The following is a 21,718-nucleotide window of genomic DNA, read 5'->3' on the forward strand; positions in this document are numbered from 1 at the left end:
GACATGTGTCCAGAGGGGACCTGTCAATGTCCTCCAAGTCATTTTCAGGTAAGGGGTCTGGTCCGGTTAAATCATCACATTCGGATGGTATGTCCTCATCAGGTAAGTTGACATGTTCGGGTAGGTTTTCCTTTACAGGTTCTTCAATTTCCGGTTCCACGGAGTCAATTAAGTTATGTAGAGATAAGTCTCCATCTGTGTCCTCTTCAGGGGATTCAACTGTCGGAGGAGCAGGAACTTCAGGAGATGACACATCAGGTTCATGTGATTGTCTGGTCACACAAGGAGGGTTCCTCAACTTGTGAGTATCTTGGTCTTGTGTCTGACTAGGATATCTAACCATAGTAGGTAGATTCTCTGAGTCAGAATCCTCGTCCTCTTCACTCTCAACATCAGGATTCTGTCTTGTCCTTGGTCTCCTGACAGTAGGCTGTCTGACAGGTTCGTCCATTGAGGTTGCGGGTAGAAAGCCACAAGGGAGCAACAGGTCTCGATGTAAGGTGCGTACAGGTCTATCTTTACCCACGGGCTTGACCGTGTAGACCGGCATCTCTCCAGCTTTCTTTATGACGACATAGACATCATCCTCCCACCTGTTTGCTAGTTTGTGCTTTCCACGTATCTTGACATTACGGACAAGAACTCTATCACCCACTTCCAGGGTTGACTCTGTGACTCGTTTATCAAATCGGTTCTTGTTGCGTTCAGCATTCTTCTGGGCGTTAGAGGTTGCAATCCTGTAACTCTCTTCCAACCGGCACTTCAAGTCACTGACATATTGCGAATGAGACTTCCCACTGGTATTGATGGGTAACCCAAAGGCTAAGTCGATTGGAAGCCTTGGTTGTCTCCCGAACATTAATTCGTAAGGAGAGAATCCTGTCACCTCGTTTTTAGTACAATTATAAGCATGAACAAGAGGCTTGACAAAGTCCTTCCAGTGCTGTTTATCCTGTTGACTTAGTGTCCCAAGCATTTGGAGGAGAGTACGGTTGAATCTCTCGACCGGGTTCCCTCTGGGATGGTATGGTGTAGTTCGCACCTTCTTCATGCCCGTTATCTCACAGAGTTATTTTATGGTCTTTGACTCAAAGTCAGGGCCTTGGTCACTATGTAAACGCTCAGGAAACCCATAGTGAACAATTAAGTTTTCCCAAAGACTCTTTGCTACAGTACGTGCTCGCTGGTTTGGAGTCGGTATTGCTACCGCGTACTTAGTGAAGTGGTCGGTGATGACTAATATATCTTTAGTGTTGGACCGGTCTGGTTCCAAGGATAAGTAGTCCATACACACCAGTTCAAGAGGTCTACTGGTCTTTATGTTAATTAGTGGAGCGGCTCTCTCAGGTAAGGACTTGCGAAGAACACAACGCTCACAGGTTCTGATCATCTTTTCAATGGCCATGTACATTTTTGGCCAGTAAAATCTGGCTCGTGCCAGATCCACTGTCCGCTCAACTCCCATGTGGCCCATGTCGTTGTGGAGGCTTTTAAGTGCTACTGCTCTCAGCTCCTCAGGAAGCACTAGCTGGAAGACGATATTGGGTCCATCTTGCCTCCTTCGATACAGCACTCCATTCCGCAGTTCCAGGCGGTTCAGCTCACGTAGCAGTAAGGGAAGTTCAGGTAGTTCTTCTCTGAGACTGGTAGGTGGAGTTTGACCAGTTTCAATCTGAACGATCACTTCATTGATTGCAGGATCGAATCTCTGCTTTTCTCTCAACTCATCCTCAGAAAGAGAGGGAATTAGAGGGAAACCATCAACTTGTTCTTCCTGGAAGCTGTCTGGAATGGCTGTAGAATGATGAGCAAGGGACTCAACTAGAGCTAGCCCGGGACTAGAGATTTCGGCATCGTTGCCTTCAGTAATGGTGACAATGTGCCGGTCACATATAGCTTGGACCACATCTTGAGGTACAGCGAGTGAATGTTCGGCATCACTTTGGTGATAATCAGTGAACTGCTGGATTCGTTCACTCTCCTTCCGTGATATCGGGTCATCCTCCGGTGTACCATGAGAGCGACGAGACAGTGCGTCAGCATCTAGGTTTTGCTTGCCAGCTCTGTACTGGAGTTGGAAGGAATAGGTGGAAAGTGCAGACAGCCACCTGTAACTTGTCGCATCGAGTTTGGCCGATGTTAGGACATAAGTCAGGGGGTTACTGTCGGTCACCACCGTGGAGTCTGTACCATATAAGTAGTCAGCGAATTTATCAGTGACTGCCCACTTAAGGGCCAAGAATTCAAGCTTATGGGCAGGGTACTTGGTTTCACTTTTTGAAAGTCCTCGGCTTGCAAAAGCTATGACTCTCGGTTGTCCATCCTGGATTTGGTACAATGCAGCCCCCAAGCCAATTGTACTGGCATCAGTATGTAGGATGTAGGGAAGCTGAGGGTCTGCAAAGCCCAAAACCGGAGCTGATATCAGTTTTTGGATTATCAGGTCAAAGGCTTCCTGGCAACGGGATGTCCACCTTTGACCGAAGGACTCTTTTGGGTTGTGGTACTCTGAACTTGCACCTTTTTCAGGTTTCTTTCTTCCCTTTCCAAGCGGTGGATATCCAGAGGTTAGCTCGTTAAGGGCCTTCACAATGTTAGAGTAACCCTTTATATATCTTCTGTAATATCCCGCAAATCCGAGAAAACTACGGAGCTCCTTAAGATTGGTAGGGACAGGCCACGTTGTTAAGGCCATGATCTTTTCTGAGTCGGTTTCCACACCCTGCTCTGAGACAATATGGCCAAGGTATTTCACCGAGGTCTGGAAAAATTTACATTTTTCTGGAGCCAGCTTCAATCCATATTCCTTCAGTCGCTGTAGTACATTCTTCAGGCGCTTCTCATGCTCTTCTAAGGATGATGAGAAAATGATCAGGTCATCAATGAACACTAAAACCTCCTTTAGGTTCATCTGACCCATACACTTCTCCATGAGTCGCTGGAAGGTTGACGGTGCATTAGTGATTCCCTGGGGCATTCTGTTGAATTCCCAAAATCCTAATGGGCAAACAAACGCTGTCTTCTGTTTGTCGGATTCTTCCATTTCTATTTGGTAATACCCCGACTTCAGGTCGAGAACAGAGAACCACTTTGACCCAGCCAGCGCGGAGAATGCCTCCTCTAGCTTTGGAAGGGCATACGCGTCCTTGATGGTTTGAAGGTTTAGCTTCCTGTAATCTATGCAAAGACGAACAGAGCCATTCTTCTTCCTGACGACTACAATGGGGGAAGCAAATGGGGACTCTGATTCTCGTATCACTCCTGAGTCGAGAAGTTCCTGAAGGTGTTTCCTCACTGCATCCACATCATGTGGATGTATGGGACGGCCTCTAAACTTAAAAGGTGTGTCATCGTTGAGTTTGATATGGTGTTTGACCTTATCTGTCCGTCCAAAATCCAGGTCATGTTGGGAGAAGACTTCTGGCATGGAATTAAGCATTTGTGTTGCTCGTTCCTTCCATTCAGCAGGTAAGGGAGAATCACCAAAATCAAAACTCAACTTTTCAGGTTGACTGGACTCTTTCTGCATGTCAGTTGAGTTTGGTTCTTGCACAGTGTGTTCTTTGTGAAGCACTCGCACTACGGCATTAACATCTGCCAGTACTGTTCGGGGTGGTATGACAATGTCATGATCAGTTTCATTTTTAAGCACAACAGGCAACCGGCAGGGCTGTTTCATTGGCAAAGTGACTAGGCTGGTTGAGACCAGTAGGCCACCAGGTAAGGAAGAGACTGATGGTTGTTCAAGGATGACATACTTCTCAGTATGAGCATTGGACATGTTAACTGTTCCCTCCAGAATGACGGTCTGTCCTGCGAGGACAACCTCAGGGCTCTTTCCTTGCATCTTCACCCCGCCAAGGGTATCACTGCTGGAGATATTCTGACGCAGTCTGAGGATTTTAAGAACAGCTTGGTAGCCATAAGCTGAAGGCTGAAAGGTAGAGAGGTTCTGATCAGCAGAGAAGTCTGCATAAAGCACGTCCAGAGTGTTAGTGCCAATAAGCACCTGTTCTAGGCTTCCAGAGCGGAGGTGGGGAATAACCAGGGCTAAGGTGTGAACCTCGATATCAGAGCCTACAAAGTCTTTAGAGAAAGTGATGGGGAGCTCTATATATCCTAAGTAGGGGACTGATTCACCATTGGCACCCTCCACATCAATGAGACCATGTAGTGGATGGATAGTCAGGTCTGAAAGATGGTTTTCATAGAAAGACTTGGGTATAGTTGTCACTTGGGACCCCGTGTCCAAAAGACAGTTGGTGTCAGTTCCTTTAATAATCACTTGGGCTGTAGTTTTATTTCCAACGAGACCCTTTGGAATTTGTACAGACTGTTCTTTGGCCTGAACTCTCTTCAGGTCAGATTTGTTTGGTCTGGGACTAGATTTGTTTGGTGTTGCTCCCATATGTCCCTCGATGGGAGCAGCAGTCAGTTTAAATGGGTCTTGTCATCAGAGGCATTAGTGGTTTCCCACATTGCCTGTTTTTCTCTCAACTGCTTTTTCTTAGCAGCTACAAGAGAAGGATCTGGCTCATTGTCACAAGCAGACTTGATGTGACCATCCTCACCGCATTGAAAGCAATACCAAGGGCGTGGCATGCTGTTAGTCTTGGTGGAAGGTCTCTGCTGTTTGGTTTCTTTATTTTTCGCAGGTCGGGCCTCTGCACTTGCTGCAGGGGACTGAGATATCTCTTGTTTCGGTTTCTGTTTCTGGCTCTCACTTTTCATGCTGCTCAGCTTGGCGCTGAGGTCTGCTATTTGTTTTTTCAGCATCTCAAATTCAGTGACATGACCAGAATCAGCAGTGGCATGTGCTGTTTGTAGATGAGACATTGTTCGCTGCTTAGTGATACTAGGAGCAGGCTTGACAGTGCCTAAGTGCTGCCTCATACGGCTGACTTTCGCGGCCTGTATATCCTCTTCTGTTCTTAGCATCAGCAGGAGTTCTGGGAAGGAAGGCGGAGTCTCCCTTCTTTTTCCTAGCTGGAGGTCAGTTATTAGAGCATTATCCCAGCAGCCACGGCAGAACTGCTTTAGGAGCTGCTTATCAAATTCTTGTGCGGACACACCACCACGCCGCATAGTCAGGCTCAGACACACATGCAATCTATGGAGAAATGCGGACGGCATTTCATCATGATCCATAAATGTACTCATGAACCTTGCGTAGAGTTCATCACCATCTTCCACCGTTCCATAGGCAGAGTCAAGTAGTTCAAGATAGGCGGAGGGTTGAGCCTGTGGGCCTAGATGCTTGATTAACTCCGCAGCAGGTGGAAGGAGGCTGTCAAGTATGCGGTGTGTGCACTGCAAGTCAGAAATGGAAGGATCTTTCATAAGGACTTCAACGCTTGCGCGCCAGGTGTCATAATCTGCTTCGTTGTTGGGTCGAGGGTTTTTCCCTGAAAATGCTCGAAGTCTACTTGCAGTGAAGTGTGATAAGGTTTCCCTACTGCGAACGACATGTTCGACCACCACTCGTTGCACGTTGGGTGGGTTTAAATCAATTGTGGGCGGTAATCTGCCCTGAGCCGCAGCTGGTGTCGCTGACATTGAGAGGGAGTCGGTCAGGTTTTTAGTTGATGCATCATGAGGGGATTCAAGGACTGGAGGATTAGAAGGGTGTGAACTTTGAGAAGACAACGGATGAACTGGTAGGGGTTGTTCTGTGGAGAGGGATTGCCTCTGATCAGAGGAAGAGGGGGGAGGAGGAGGAGTGGAAGACAATGTAAGACTCTCCAGTTCTTCTTTTAGCATTTGCGCAAGAGAATTTCCGCTCAGGCTGGCAATTGCACGCAGCTCGTCCATGTACGTTTTGGTAGCATTAAAACGGGCATTTAGCGTATAAACAGTTGTCAAACTCTGTATTTCGTAACCAGTATTTTCAAGAGTGGAACTTTTAAGCTTAAGCGGCAGCAAGGGCTCTAATGTTTCCATGGCAGTGCCACTTTTGAACTCTGCTATACAGTGTTGTGCTCACTTGTGCCACTAGTCGGTGAGTGACACTTCTAGTTGTAACTTATAGTACCCAAGGCACTATAGTGTAATCTGGGCTAGTCTAGGTTTAGTTTAGGTTCGACTCTCTGGAGCTGTGGGGAATACTTAGTGAGACTCAGACACAAAATGTTAACTGATTGCCGGCTATTTATATAGAAAAATGATAAACATATAAAACAAACAAACATGTAAACAACAATGGGGAAATACAAAATGGTTGGTACCAACACTGTGGCAATTGTTTGGCCACTTCACTTATCACAGTTCACTGTGTCTCTCTAATTTGGGTGCACCCTTCTAACTTGAACCTTCAGTAGTCACCTTTAAATTCAAGATAGTTTCTGTTCCAGTTCAATCAAATAACAATGAAAATAGGACAATTGCAAAATACAAATCCACCCTTTAAATAGGTAACTATTTCCACTCAGTCACAGTTCCCAATTTGAGGAGGTAAGGTAAATTTCAGTATAATGTTAAGGGGTCAGAGTTCCAAGGATAAACCAGGAGGGTAGGTATCAGTATACGTGTCAGAGTTCCAGGTGGGTTCCAATACCTAGGAGGTAAGTATCTGGGTTCCAAGTTCCAGGGGGATTGTGTGTGCGTGTGTGTGTGTGGGAGAGTGGGAGAGAGGGGGAATTGGGAGTACTGCAGCTGAGAGTGGGGGAGTCTGCAGAAGTAGGCCTACCACACAGTAGAGTGCAGTAGAACTGTCCAGTGATCGCTGTCAATCACTCTCTAGATCCTGGGTGGGTTAGCTCGCCATCTATTGGAACGGTCACTGGAAAAGATCCAATCCAACAAAAAACCTGACCTGTCATCAGACAGGGCCAGAGAAATCCAATCAGTATCAGAGTATCTACGGTCTGTTTTCTATTCAGTTTTTAACCATGAAATAACATTACATGATCTTTTTTAAATGAAACAATAAATGAAATACTGTATGCAACACTGTGCATTTTTAAATCTTTGTACATACTTTTTAAACAAACATATGTATTTTAAACAAAAACATCTTCACATGAATTCAACTCTTGTCAAGTGCAATGCAAAATGGATTACATACATTTTGTAATCAACACTTGGAAACAAACTCCATTGTAAACCATTACATTAGAATGTGTTCACCATTAGCTCAAGTGTAACATGAAACAAAACAACATCCTTTAAATTAAAAGAATGAACAGTCTCACCGATTCTGTGAAACAGGCTGGGCACAAACATGAATTGCAATGGCTGCCCCAGTGAATCCACAATTGGGTTCTAGAAGTCAAACAATACCACACATCAAAACCAAAGTAATTTTAACTTATTCGTTACTCTTCAAATGAAAATATAACAACGGGTGAGTTACCTTGCTTCTCTGTGGTTTGCATATATTTATATTCTTCTAGATCTCAACTTCTCCTCTCTGTGTTCTGTGCTGTCTGTTCTGTGCAACAGTGGCTTTTTTTCTGGCTGTCTCCAACCTACAGCTGAACTGACTCTAGCTTTATTGGGGATTGGTTTGATTAGTGCAGGACTGCAGGTGTGTGTAACTGGCTGCCTTTGTAGGTCAGCCTGACCTGATGACTGCTAATTGGCCAGAACCACTATACAGAAGTCACTCTAATGTCATGTGTAGCCCACTCCATATCATGTGTGTTACATATAGTATATCATATAATTAAATATAAAAATTTAAAAGATCACAGAAAAAAATCTTTAATGGTCATGATTCACCAGGACCCTGGATGGCTTGATTCTAGGCTTAAATGAATTGATATAAATATTTTTGGAAATGTCAATGGGAAAAATACATTGACTATTTTGAAGTGGAACCAGAAAATGGCCGCCACTGCTATGCCCTATACCAGGGATGGGCAACTGGCGGCCCGCGGGCCGCATGCGGCCCGCACCGTCACTCAATGCGGTCCCAGGCCAAAAAAAAAAAAAGTTTAAGTTTTTTTTTTAAATCACAAAGAAAAACAAAGTAATCTAAACATATCCGAAATGCTGCCCTCTAATGGACATGTCACGTTCCATAATAAGTCCCTCTCAATGGAGATAAAGGTGAGAGGATTACGTAAAACATGTGAGTACTTTTTCCACCACTGGCCTTCAGTAATCAGTATTATGTCACTTTCTGGTCATAGACCGTCACAAACTTTGAAAACATGTTTGTTTTTATTCAGGCATGCAAACTTGTAGCTTTTCAGCTTCCACTAGCCGTTTTGAATCCAAATAGGGCAATAGTGTGACACCTGACCCGAAAAAAAACAGCATTTTGTCACCATTTTCACCTCGGGGCTGTTTGCATGCCTGATTATTATTGTATATTATTGTTTTGTTTTTTTTTCAAAATGAATTTTTTTCAAACCTTCTTCAAACGGTGCGGCACACCTCAGCAGTAGCCCCGGCCCAAAATTGGGACGTTTGCCAGGGTTGATAAACACTGACATACCCTACCGCCAGCCAGCCGTCCTTGACTGCGACAAGCCCAGTGTTACAGCCAAAATTGTGAGCTATAGAATACTGCGTCTACAGAGGGCACTGTGTTCACTGTCTGTTGAAAATAAACTAGTTGTTTATGAATAAAATAAACAAATAAAGTGAGATGGCCTTTTAATTTAATTCATCTTCACAAGTAACTTTTTGGATTCTTTACCTATAATCACTAGTTCAGGGTTCATCACCATGCCAGCTTGTGATGGACGTTTTCATCAACATTTTATTTTATTTTTGCCACAGATATACAAAAGAAGTGGTCAATAGTATTACCAGAAACACATATAGCAGGAGTCACCAACATGTCCATACACGGACAAACGTGTCAGTGGCGAGACTTGTCCATATGTCTGAGGCAATTTATTTTGTTTTGAAGAGGAAAATAGTGTGTGTGTGTGTGTGAGTGTGAGTGTGAGTGTGAGTGTGTGTGTGTGTGTGTGTGTGTGTGTGTGTGTGTGTGTGCGTGCGTGCGTGTGTGTGACGCAATGGAAAAATGAAGGTGAGAGTCAAAACAGATACATTATGAGTGAATAGATAGTGAAGAGCATGACAGCATTTCAAGGAATGCAGACCAGTGTCACAACTAGTTTGATGGAAGGACCCCTCACTTTGATCAGAGAAACTTGATGTGAGTGCAGACCCCCAGGCTGTGGATCGAGGGGTTCAGTGGGTTATGGCTGTTTTTATGGCCTTGCTGTCAGGCAGAAACCTCTTATCTCCATATTTGAACTATTTAAGTTTTATTTCAATTGTTTTATTATTTCAATTGTTTTAAGTTTGTGGATCGAGGGGTTCAGTGGGTTATGGCTGTTTTTATGGCCTTGCTGTCAGGCAGAAACCTCTTATCTCCATATTTGAACTATTTAAGTTTTATTTCAATAGTTTTATTATTTCAATTGTTTTATTGATGCCAATACTTCGTCCATTTTTTCTATTTTTGAATTTTAATCCTGAAAACTTTCTCTCCATTGAGGAAAATCTGCTTTACTTTCCAGGTCTGCCCTCCACAGCTGATGTGTTTATATGTTTGACTTTAATAATTATATTATGAATTAATATAAGATCTGCATCACGCTGTGACACGCTGTGAGCTTGTAGATCTGCTATTTTTTTTAAAGATCTTGCATTATTTTGAATTAAAAAAAAAAACTATTATAACATAAATCTTCGCTTCTGGGGGTCCCTGGCACAAAATATGAGATGGGGGTCCGCAGCCAAATGCATGTAATTTTGGGGGTCCTTGACACAAAAGGTTTGAAACCCCCTGGCCAAAGGAACACTATCTATCATCACTGCAAATGCCCCCCTTGAGAGGGGCTGCCACTGCTGAACATCATTGCTGTCAGGTGTAAACCTTGTATGTCCAAAACAGTTACTTTTCAAGAAATGGAAAACAAGAAAGAATGACATAGATGTCATGGTGGACGGCGCAGGCCCAAAAAAGAAAATAGCATTTGGGGGTACAAAATCATGGGATGGAAAAAAAAAAAAGGAAAAAAAAAAGGAGGTTCCCCCCCCCCCTTAGGGGTCCCTGGAGACCCTTGGGGGTCCCTGGGGGTGACCTACAGACACGGCGAAGGAAAACTGTAAAGCCACAGCCACGCATGCAAGATGTTGCACATGAACTCTGCAGCCGCACTTGAGCAGAGATGCTCATAGGCCTGCGCCGTGCGTCGCTGACACACAATATTGTGAAAGGACGCATTCATGACACCGTCGTGGCGTCCATGGGACGCACTAGAGTTGTCACAACAAGAGAAAAATATCAAAATAATTTGCGATAAAATTATTAGTGCACGATAAGTATCGGCCCGATAATTATCGGTTCGATATCAGGAATGATGACGTCATCCCGATAAAACCGATAACATTAATAATAGCTCCGATAATATATCATATTTGTCAACTGTGATCTGCATGGACTCTCGGTTAGACACCGTTGTACTGGAGAAGTATAACTCTCGGTTAGACACCGTTGTACTGGAGAAGTATAACTCTCGGTTAGACACCGTTGTACTGGAGAAGTATAACTCTCGGTTAGACACCGTTGTACTGGAGAAGTATAACTCGGTTAGACACCGTTGTACTGGAGAAGTATAACTCGGTTAGACACCGTTGTAACTAGTTACCATTACTAGTTACTTCATTTAAAAGTAACTCAGTTACTTTACTAGTTACTTACACCAAAAAGTAATGCGTTACTGTGAAAAGTAACTTTTAAGTTACTTTATTAAAAAAAAGGGCTCCCATTATTGCCCTTCATTTCAGTACTGTTATTGCATTGGAGAATAATACAATCTGTTGATCAACTTGACATGCATTTGCATCACTGAACTCTGCTAAGCAATGTGGTCTATACCAGGGGTCGCGCTATAGGATTGTAACCTGCTGGTCCCAATGTCCGGAATGAATCAAATTTATCAGACATCTGATAAAAAATACCGGTCATAATTATGTTTAAGCATTAATTACAATTAAGCAGGTGCGTAAATACAGCCTAACACTTAGGCCTACAGCATTATATTTTGGATTGAGCTATTTGAACATGAACCATGATGAACGAGTAATATACACATTTTATATACAGTAGCAGGGTCATCTTGCACAAATACATTAATTACCTACACTACCATTTGCGCCTGGCAATCTCTGCTTCTCACCCATTGACTTGCATGTTAAATGATGACGTTTCCCCTTAAAAATAATCGATCATTTCAGGAGCAAGAGCTTAAAAATCTCTTCTAAATCTGCAGTAGGCTATGCACTGGACAAATATGCATGACATTATTTCAATAAAGTAAAAACATGGGAAATGTTAGAGGGAGTAATAGCCATGGATACACGACGGTCGACTGTCACGACTGTCATGGATGAACTTCAACCTGGTGTTTGCACTTTCTCCATTTATGGCCCGTACATCTACATAAACGTTCATATTTCAAATATAAAGTGCTTACCCCATGGCGACGGAGGTTACATGTATATACGGGCTATCAAAAGTACCTGTATCATCCGTATTGTTCAATAAAAAGCATTTTAATCTGATCGGTGGCCATTTTCTCCATATGCTTTCAACTGAGTGACCCTATCGGTTGGTAGGTGTATTGCACTCCAATATATTATGAAAAAATGGCCACTGATCGGATTAAAATGCTTTTCATTGAACAATACAGAATATACGGGTACTTTTGAGAGTCCCGTGCATAATTGTAACATCCGTGGCCATGGGGTAAGCACTTTATATTTGAAATCTGAACGTTTATAGAGACGTACGGACCGTAAATGGAGAAAGTGCAAACACCAGGTTGAAGGTGATCCTTGACTGTAACAGGAGTTTTCATGTACCGCAGGGACTGCAGTAGCAGACGCAGTTAATAAATAGACGAACAAATGAATTAATATACTTTAACGTGCGGAATCCGAAACAGGCAGCGCTGTGATTGTGAATTTTGTTACGATTACGGTGATTAGTAGCCTATTATTGACACCACCTGGGCGAGTGAGTCATGTAACTTTCCTGACGTTGCAGCCGTGCAGTTTAAGTGCAGATTTCAGCTTGGGAAAAGCAGCCTTTAACGGGTTTGGGTACGTGGTTCATAATCACCATTGCGTTATCGTGGTATTCCTACTACTAGTCCCAGAAACACACACACGCTGTTGAGAGAGAGAGAAAGAAAGAGCGAGCGAGCGAGAGAGAGAGAAGCCGATCACAGCGGGTCTCCGCAACACAGACTGGTGTAAAGTAAATAAGTACATTTACTCAAGTACTCTACTTAAGTACAATTCTCAGTCACTGTTCGCCTCGCTGTATATATAAATATAAGATTCAATCGACACTTATTAATGTTTTGGTGCATTCTATAATTTAATAAAAAATTCTGATGCCTCCATAGTCTGTCTACTTCTCCACAGTGCCTGTGACAATGGCGGCCGGCAAAAATTTTTAGGAGCAAAGAGGGGGCGTCTCCCATAGGGCGTCTCCCTGCATGAATCCAAGTTGCAGCAACCAATCGGTGGCAAAGAAGCAATGATGACGCGTTCCGGACCCTTTTTTAGCAAACCCGCCCCCTTTTTCCCACAAAGAGAGCATTCCTTCCCAAACCCCGCCCCTTTTTCACAGACGCCCCGCCTCTCTTTAAATAGCTTTGGAGGTTAACTCCCCCTTTTGGTCAGATGCCTGATATCTGTTCCTTAGGACTGCTTGCGCTGTCCAAAAAATAACCTGCTGATCCAAAGGATCTGATGATGTAGTTATTATTTAGTCACAAGCTCTTGTTAATGCTTTTCATTGGTTAAATATAATTGGGGGTCCCCCTGCTAAATGATTGATTGATATTGAGGAAACCAAATGGACCCTGTGGTGTATCAGTATTCAAGACTGATGAATATGAAGTTATTATGATATTAATATATTATAAACACAAACCGTTAAAGTGTCTAATAACAAGAGGAGACCAAAACGTCACTAGGCTATCTGGGAAGATTCTGGTGGTGACTGCCAGCTGCAGTGAATTGATCAAGATAACACTGCTAGCAATCCTGTCTATTGTCTTAGCTGTGAATCTAGACATAGGATCCGGCTGAACTCTTGGTTCTCACAAAGCGCATTCTAATATTAGGCAAGAGTGCCTGTTTGACGCTAGAACAGTTGCCCTTTTCAGTCAAGCCAGCCGAGATAAGTTAAAACAAACTTATAAAACGTATACTAATCTTTTCTAAATTCACAGATAGATAGGACTAAGTTTTAGTAAAATAGGGCCGAGGGAAAACCCTTTAGTGGGATAGAATGAGCACTCTGTGTCTAAGTCCGAGGTTAATGACGGCATCATTGTTAAAGGGATTTTGACGCTCTTTCCAGAGAGCTCCGACAGTTGGAGCAGAGCGCCTTTCTTTTAAATAACTTTAACTATAAAGGCCATTCATACAACGTCGGATATATTACTGTTTAGACTTATTTCGAAGCTAATAAAATGTTGTAGAATAATGTCATAATGTGAACATATGGGAAAGTACGGTTTCATGGATATGGATAAAGAAAGATTTCATGTGGTAAAAGTAAAAGGAGTCAGATGTTAAATCAGTGCCCTGGAGGAGGCGGGCCAAGCATTGTTTAGACAAGGAGCCTATTTGTGATTGACGGTCACAGACAGCAGGTAGTTTATTTATACTAAACTGTCTGTATATAATGGCTCGCATTGGAAGCAAACAGGACTCTGTGTTTGGGCTAACACACAGATGTCGCGTTCAACAGGACAAAGCAGGTCCTATGAACAAAGATGCGGAATACAACATTGAACCCTGTATTTGTTGCCTTTTTGACAATAAAAAGATTGTTGGAAATGACTCCTCCGGCCTCTAAAGGATTGTGATTTATTCCCACCCAGAGAAACATCTCTTCTTCCGTCTTCCAAATGGGCTCAGATACCACACAAATTCTTGGCGAGACAGCTAGGCCCTTTGCTGCTGGAACACGGGACATTTCTACAAAGTTTTCGTTGAAGGTATGTGTGAATTGTACCTTTAATGTTAAACTTTGTCCGTGTTTATGGCGGTTAGACAAAAAAAGACCTTGTATGGGCCATTTTGGTTCTGGCGGAAATGAATGGTTTCTCTGAGTGGTTTTAAGTTGCGTGCTTGGAGGCCGCTTGGAGCCTGCTGTGTTTTCATACACGCATTGGTGAGACACTGACACGGGGAGCGTAGAAGTGTGTGTTTCACCGTCTCCGTGTACCACAAAAAAAAATGTTCGATCTCTTCACGGGGGTTCAAGCCGTGTCTGGGTTAAACTGCATTTCGGATAGTATAAATGGACTTTTGATTTGTCGTGGTACATTAAGCGTCTAATTTCCTTCTGGGGGATCAAGCCAGGCGTTAATTACATGTAGGATCTGATCAGAAAGTGTAAAACACACATCTGGTTTAAGAGGGCTCTTGTGATGAAATAGAGCCTTGTTATCTAGACTCTCGCTATCGGTATTTAATCTTGCTAGTTATAATACACGCGAGCGCCCCGGATATTTCCACATGGTTGTGAAAGGAAGGTTACCAGAGAGGCCTGTGGAAAATATTCGGTTCGGTAAAAATGTCTATAAGTACGTAATGTTAGGGCAGCCCACTGATGGCACTTAAAGTTGGTTCCTGGTACTCATTGTGCGTGTTTGCATATGTTGTTTCCAAGCATCGCGGTGGCTTTTTGCTTGTAGCGATTGTGACCTGTTTGTTAATGGGTCTCAGGTAGGGCTACGGCTCTCTCTCTCTCTCTCTCTCTCTCTCTCTCTCTCTGCCTCTCTCTCTCTTTTTCTCTCTCTCTATCTGTTGTGTTGCTTTTTGTGGTTTTGTCATGTGTTTACGAGCTGTGTCATGTGATATTATTTTTATGGGGAGTGCTTGTGGCCTGGCTTGGCCTGTGTTGTCTGTACTGTTACTACAGTGTAACTACGTGGATTTAAGCTGCGCGATGCGTGTGTTTTTTCCTTTTTCCCATTTATATTTTTTTACGTGGGTCTTGTTCGTTTGCTTTGTTTGTTCAAAACATTATTATAGGGGATAATGTTTTGAGGAGGGGAATGGAGTATTATAACATTTCAAAACTTTTGTTTGGACTTATAGTTCCGCTATAGGATTATAAGTGTATTGTGTCGAGTGGACGAAATTTGTGTAAATATGAAGCTGGATTTGATTTTTGGAAACCCACGGAGGGGAATAGAACGGTTATGTTTTGTTTTAAGAGCCAGTTTTAGAATGTGGCTGTTTATGGGATTAAAGAAGCGTCTTGCTTCTTGACTTTGTGAACAGGTGAAGTGAGGAGGTTTAAATTTAGAGCAGCGTAGGCCTGCTGTTCCGTGTTGTTGTTTATTTTAAGGGGGAGGACATTTTCACATGGCTCATTCTTCTGTCTGGGAGCCGTCAGTCAAACAGCGCAATTTGTAGTTTTTGGGGCCGGGAATGTAGTTTTTGCTACATGTCTTGACTTCCGCGTTGTCACGTCATATCCGGTGCATCGTCGGTGTTGCTGGAGAGACGGGAGACGCAGCTAAGTTTTAGCTTTTAAATCTTAAAAGGCTACTTTTCTTATATATATTGCATTCGTAATATTTTCTTCTTTAAACGCTTATATGAGAATCCTTTTGTTTGGATGGAATAAGAACTTTTAAGGGAGTAAAAGTATTTATTTTTATTTTTACATTTAAAATAATTTCACTTTATACCCTGTAGTTGAATGGGCTCTTCACACGTCTTCTCGTGTGTGGAAAAGGTTTCTATTGACTGTGTTTAAGCGCAAGAAGGCGTTTAGTTTTTCACGCTGTTTTTCACGTTTTTAAGGTTCTCTGGGGTTATTTGTCTGTTTTGACACATGAGTGTGGAGCAGTGTCTTAATTTTCGTTGAGATGTTTTACCGTTGTTTTTCTCTTATAGTTGTTAAGTGCTCGTTGTGAGAAGAGTTAAACAGGGGTGTGGGCTATGCAGTAGCACAAGTAATGTGTTTATTTTTGTGTCTTTGGGACACTTGTTGAATGGCATTGTTCCTTTGTGAGGAGTTAGTAAAAAGAGCCGTTTTAAGTGCTTATTGAATGGCTGTTTCTATGTTATTAAAAGAGGAGTAGGGTCGGGTTGCTGGTTGTATTGTCTATTGTGAGGAATGGATTAAATTGGATAAAATCACTGTTGATGTTCAAATTAGGGTAGTTAAGGTATTGTGTCTAAGTATGTTTAAGGGTTTGTTATTGGCCTGTTCTGCGTGCTTTATCCACGCCTGTATTCATTAATGGTCTGGTCGTTAACCTGTGTGCTATGGAGAACATTGTCTTTATGTTAAAATATGGTCTTTTTAGTGCACACACAGTAACCTTGGGGTACGCGACCCCAGGGTTCCTCATTCTGGCTGGTTCCAGAGGAAAGGATTCTGTTGTGTGTCTTTGGAGGCACCAGGGTTTGATTATGTCGGCCATATCCTCTGTAGTAATATGTTTAAACTTGGTCATGGTTACTTTGTAGGTTGGGCTAGGGTGTTTTACATCTGTGTGGTTCAATTCACAGATGTATTGCATTTTGGCTCACTGGGCTGTGGGAAGAAGTGATATTATGCGTCGAATTTAAAACGAATTGTTTGATTGTAACTAAATAGTAAATGCAAGGAGGAGGTAAATTTGGTAAAAACGAGTGCCTGCTTAAGTACCCAAAATAAGATATTTTCCCCATAATATCTGTATGGTGTACGAGAGTGGTGCTATAATTGGTTTTAAAACCTTGTTAGAAGTATGAATTAAAATTGTTTGAAACCTGTGATTATTTGATAGGGCACAACCATTCGAGACTATTTCTGTCCTTTTAAACTGATGGACATTGCCCACTGGTAGATGTGAGGAATTATCACACCCTTTAGTAACCTATTTAGATGGATATGTTAAAGGAAAAAATAGGTATTTTTAAATAGAATGAGCCCGAATTTGAATGACAATTTATGAACAGTTAACCAGTCTATGTTACTATTTTTAATGACACGAATGTGTAGGATTTGAAGCTGCAAACGTGTAATTATACTCGATTTTTGTGACGTACCACTGGTGGCTAAGAATAAGTTGAAATACGTTTTTTGGTTAAAGTATTGTAAAGAGAAATTAAAAGTTCACCCTACTGGAAGCACGGACCGTCACGTGACCATTACGTGATGACATGTTGCCTGTGGGAGTGACCTATTTGACGACATGATAGTGTATTTTACCTCTGAGGGGGCTGAGCTGACATTGTCAGATTGGTTCCCCCAGGCGGTCAAAATATGAAGCCTGTCTATTAATGACAGTTGATTTTAGGTCTTTTTGACATAATTTTATTGCATGATGACAGAGTTGCTTCCTTCTAACAGTTCTTAGTTTTAACGAGATTACCTTAGTAGTATTTTTAGGTTTAGTATGTTAAGTATGTTTGAAGTAACATTTGTTTGTCTGTTGTGTTAACAATTCATCTTTTATTTCATGGATAGCCTTCACAAGTGAGGCTTGTCAGTATGGCTTGTGTGTCTTGTGCCAGCTTAACAAAGGATAGTTCCTGTCTGGAAGAAGTAATGTATCGACCAGACTTTTAAAATTATTAGACGCTCAGAATGTTTGATTTGTATTGATTCAGTTTTAGAAGTAACTAGAGGGGCTTAGTGTAGTCCCAGACGAGTGTCTTAATTCTAGGAAAAAGGACCTTTGATTATTGATTTTAACCGCTCATAGATGAGATCCAAAGTTTCTAAAACAGAGTGTTTTTAAGTTGAGCTTCAGAAATTCCTATCCTTGGCGATATAGCCTAATACCGTTTGTTTACATTTGCTACAGCTTCTAAACAGAACTCACGATAAATACATGTATTAGAGCATGTACATAGAGTGTACATGTATTGACCAAATTCACACCCATTTTCTATATTGTATTGACAATGCTTAAAAGTTTATATGTAATACTGATTGTAGAATATTGTGTGTTGTGTTGAATGACACATTTTTCATACAATATTACATTAGTATTAGTTTCCTTTTGAACAAACTGCTCTGAAGTAACCAACATAATGGTATCCATCGTTTGTGTTTTATTTTCAAGGAAGGGAAGTACAGTGTAAAACATACTTTCAGTAGTCAGAATAATAAGAGGAGAATTTAACATTTCTGTGAAAACAGCTGTATGCCTAGAAAATGAAATAGAATGACAAATGTTTGTGACTGAAACGATTTGAACAAATGCTAATTAATGTGGCCTGAGGGGAGCATATTTGATCCAAAATAATTGGGAAAAGAAGGAAAGCGGTCGTATTGTTTTTCAAAAAAGGGAACGAGGTAACCAAAAAGCTCACACAAAAAAATCCCACACTAAAACTGACAACCGTATGGTGGTCCAGTGATGTCTTGCGAGAATTCCATGTGTCCCAACAGTTTGATCCAGTAATACAGGAGACCGCAGTCACAGCAGAAGGAAGGTGCGACCGTTTCGATGACGGTATGCTGATACAAGCCTGCTGTATGCGGCACACCAAAGGTTTCGTCAAACTCCAATTGACGGACACAAGTTCTAGCAGGACAACAGGTTTTGCCACCACACAGGTGCAGCTCGAAGGACGTGGTCGATCATCAGAGGTTGTTTCATGCATGAAAGTCACATCATCTTGCATAATCCTGTCCACGGCCTCTCAACAAACCTTCGGCTCAACGTCTCATATCATGGTGTCCCTGAGGGGGCCCAGCGATTTCGCGAAGGAACCGGTGATCCATTGTAATGGTTCACCGGAGAGGGGAGGAGTCCAGTGGGCATGAGGTAAGCCTGAAGATATCGATTGCAAGAATTCAAAGTTATTACAGAAAAAGACATTTGAAGGACACTTGAAATGTACAGAGACATTACTTTAGGTGTTGGTGAATATTGGAAATACTGGAAAAAATACCAGAAGAAGCATCACCGTACAAGGAAAGAAAAACAGTAGTCATCTTTTGAACTTGACACAAGGACTTGACACAGCACAGATTATAGTTTGGTGTGGGAGTTTAAAAAAAAAAGGAGCTAAATAATTTGCTTCCATGCCTATTTTGAAACTTGATAACAAAACTCTTTCCCTAAAACTAATGTTAGATTTAGCAAAATATGCTTTCAAGAGTCTACTGAATTGTAACAAAATTATAGAGTATGCAGGTTGCAGATATTGTCAGTTTATTTTGGAAAAATGCTCATTTAAAGAAAATATAGTTCTGTGGTTGTCCTTTAGACTTCACAGTTTTGGAATATTCTCATAATTATCAAATCATGGAAAAATACATTTTGGAACATGCTTAAAAAACGAAAACAAATAGTAAGTTAACCAGGACTCTAAGAGAATCACAGTAAATTAAGAGATTTGTCCTTAAATGAATTACAAACTTTGGAAATAATTGTCAGAAAATGTGGAGCAAAATAAGATGCAGTAAAAGATTTAAAATAGGAGATTTATTATTAGGAATTAGAAGAGTAAAATAGGGATAAGGTGGGAAATATCACTTTAATATTGGAATTTAGTTAGTACAATGTATGAAGGAGCGAATGGACCAGCAGGAGAATGTACTGTCTGAAAGAATCAGATAGCAGTCAACAATTTGATGATAGGTCCTCTAATTTTAACAGCATGAGTTAAACTGTGTGTCTATGAGTGAATAACCCCTGAATGTATGAGTATTAAAGCAAGTTAGGCATCTGTTTAGCTTATGTAGAGCAGGTATAGGTGGACTTTTGTTTTTGTACTAGGAGAAATAAAGCAGGTGCTGAGATTGGAGCCATCCATCTGGACCAGGATGACAGCATGCAGAAGGGAACAGCTGACCCGGGACAAACAGAGGTCGCCTGGACTTCTATCTCCAGGGAACCACAGCTATCTATCTTCACATCTCTCCACCTACCAGTGACCATCACAGACCATGGTCGAGAGGGGAGTCGTGGGGATATAGCCTGCATGAGATTCAACCGGCCACACCGGAGGAGAGAGTTCCAGACCCGACAGCCGTTTCATCTCCGCGTCATCGATCCAGCAGGAAGTGGCGACCACCAGCTACCTGTCAACTCATCGTCATCGGCCCTGCAAAACACCTTGCCAAGGCCAGGGTGCAACACCTCTGACTACAGGAGGGCGAGAGGTCACAGATCTACAATAGTTTCTGACAAACCAGCAGCGGTTGGAAGTCCAAGTTGTCTTTTTGGTTAAAACAGATTCTAGTTGATACCTACACAAGTGACATCAGTCCTTGAATATCCTTGTGTGGAGATGTATTAATATATCTCCATGAGGGGAATATGTGGTGTATCAGTATTCAAGACTGATGAATATGAAGTTATTATGATATTAATATATTATAAACACAAACCGTTAAAGTGTCTAATAACAAGAGGAGACCAAAACGTCACTAGGCTATCTGGGAAGATTCTGGTGGTGACTGCCAGCTGCAGTGAATTGATCAAGATAACACTGCTAGCAATCCTGTCTATTGTCTTAGCTGTGAATCTAGACATAGGATCCGGCTGAACTCTTGGTTCTCACAAAGCGCATTCTAATATCAGGCAAGAGTGCCTGTTTGACGCTAGAACAGTTGCCCTTTTCAGTCAAGCCAGCCGAGATAAGTTAAAACAAACTTATAAAACGTATACTAATCTTTTCTAAATTCACAGATAGATAGGACTAAGTTTTAGTAAAATAGGGCCGAGGGAAAACCCTTTAGTGGGATAGAATGATCACTCTGTGTCTAAGTCCGAGGTTAATGACGGCATCATTGTTAAAGGGATTTTGACGCTCTTTCCAGAGAGCTCCGACAGTTGGAGCAGAGCGCCTTTCTTTTAAATAACTTTAACTATAAAGGCCATTCATACAACGTCGGATATATTACTGTTTAGACTTATTTCGAAGCTAATAAAATGTTGTAGAATAATGTCATAATGTGAACATATGGGAAAGTACGGTTTCATGGATAGGGATAAAGAAAGATTTCATGTGGTAAAAGTAAAAGGAGTCAGATGTTAAATCAGTGCCCTGGAGGAGGCGGGCCAAGCATTGTTTAGACAAGGAGCCTATTTGTGATTGACGGTCACAGACAGCAGGTAGTTTATTTATACTAAACTGTCTGTATATAATGGCTCGCATTGGAAGCAAACAGGACTCTGTGTTTGGGCTAACACACAGATGTCGCGTTCAACAGGACAAAGCAGGTCCTATGAACAAAGATGCGGAATACAACATTGAACCCTGTATTTGTTGCCTTTTTGACAATAAAAAGATTGTTGGAAATGACTCCTCCGGCCTCTAAAGGATTGTGATTTATTCCCACCCAGAGAAACATCTCTTCTTCCGTCTTCCAAATGGGCTCAGATACCACAACCCTTACAAGTTTGTGATCATCTGTACACTCTCTGAGTTATGGGGGTCCATGTGTGGCCTTAATCAGTGGTGGACAGTAACTAACTGTATTTACTTGAGCACTGTTAGCCCAGTGGTCCCTAAACCTTTTAGCTCGAGACCCAAAAGAGAAATGTGTCTCTCCGGGACCCAAATTAGTGAAAATAGCAGATCTACAAGCTCACACCGTGTCGTTTCGCACAATTCGCACCACGTTGTGACATTTTAAATTTGCTATTTTCACCCTCTATGCTATAAACAATTCTCAAACATTGGGCAAATTGTCAAATATTACCTAAGAAAGAGGCAAAAATTGTGAAATAGCCGATCTACAAGCTAACCACATGTCCCA

General features: G+C 41.9%; 1 protein-coding gene across 1 annotated transcript in view; it reads left to right on the forward strand.

Annotated features, from left to right (window-relative positions):
• LOC308080590 (NLR family CARD domain-containing protein 3-like) overlaps positions 1-21,718 on the forward strand; it is a gene marked incomplete at its 3' end in the record, with an annotated part of 110,718 nt that overhangs the window by 21,751 nt on the left and 67,249 nt on the right. The window lies entirely within an intron of this gene.

The sequence above is a fragment of the Gymnoscopelus braueri genome (genome assembly GCF_963280865.1).
Source record: "Gymnoscopelus braueri genome assembly, chromosome: 24".
Lineage (NCBI taxonomy): Eukaryota > Metazoa > Chordata > Actinopteri > Myctophiformes > Myctophidae > Gymnoscopelus > Gymnoscopelus braueri.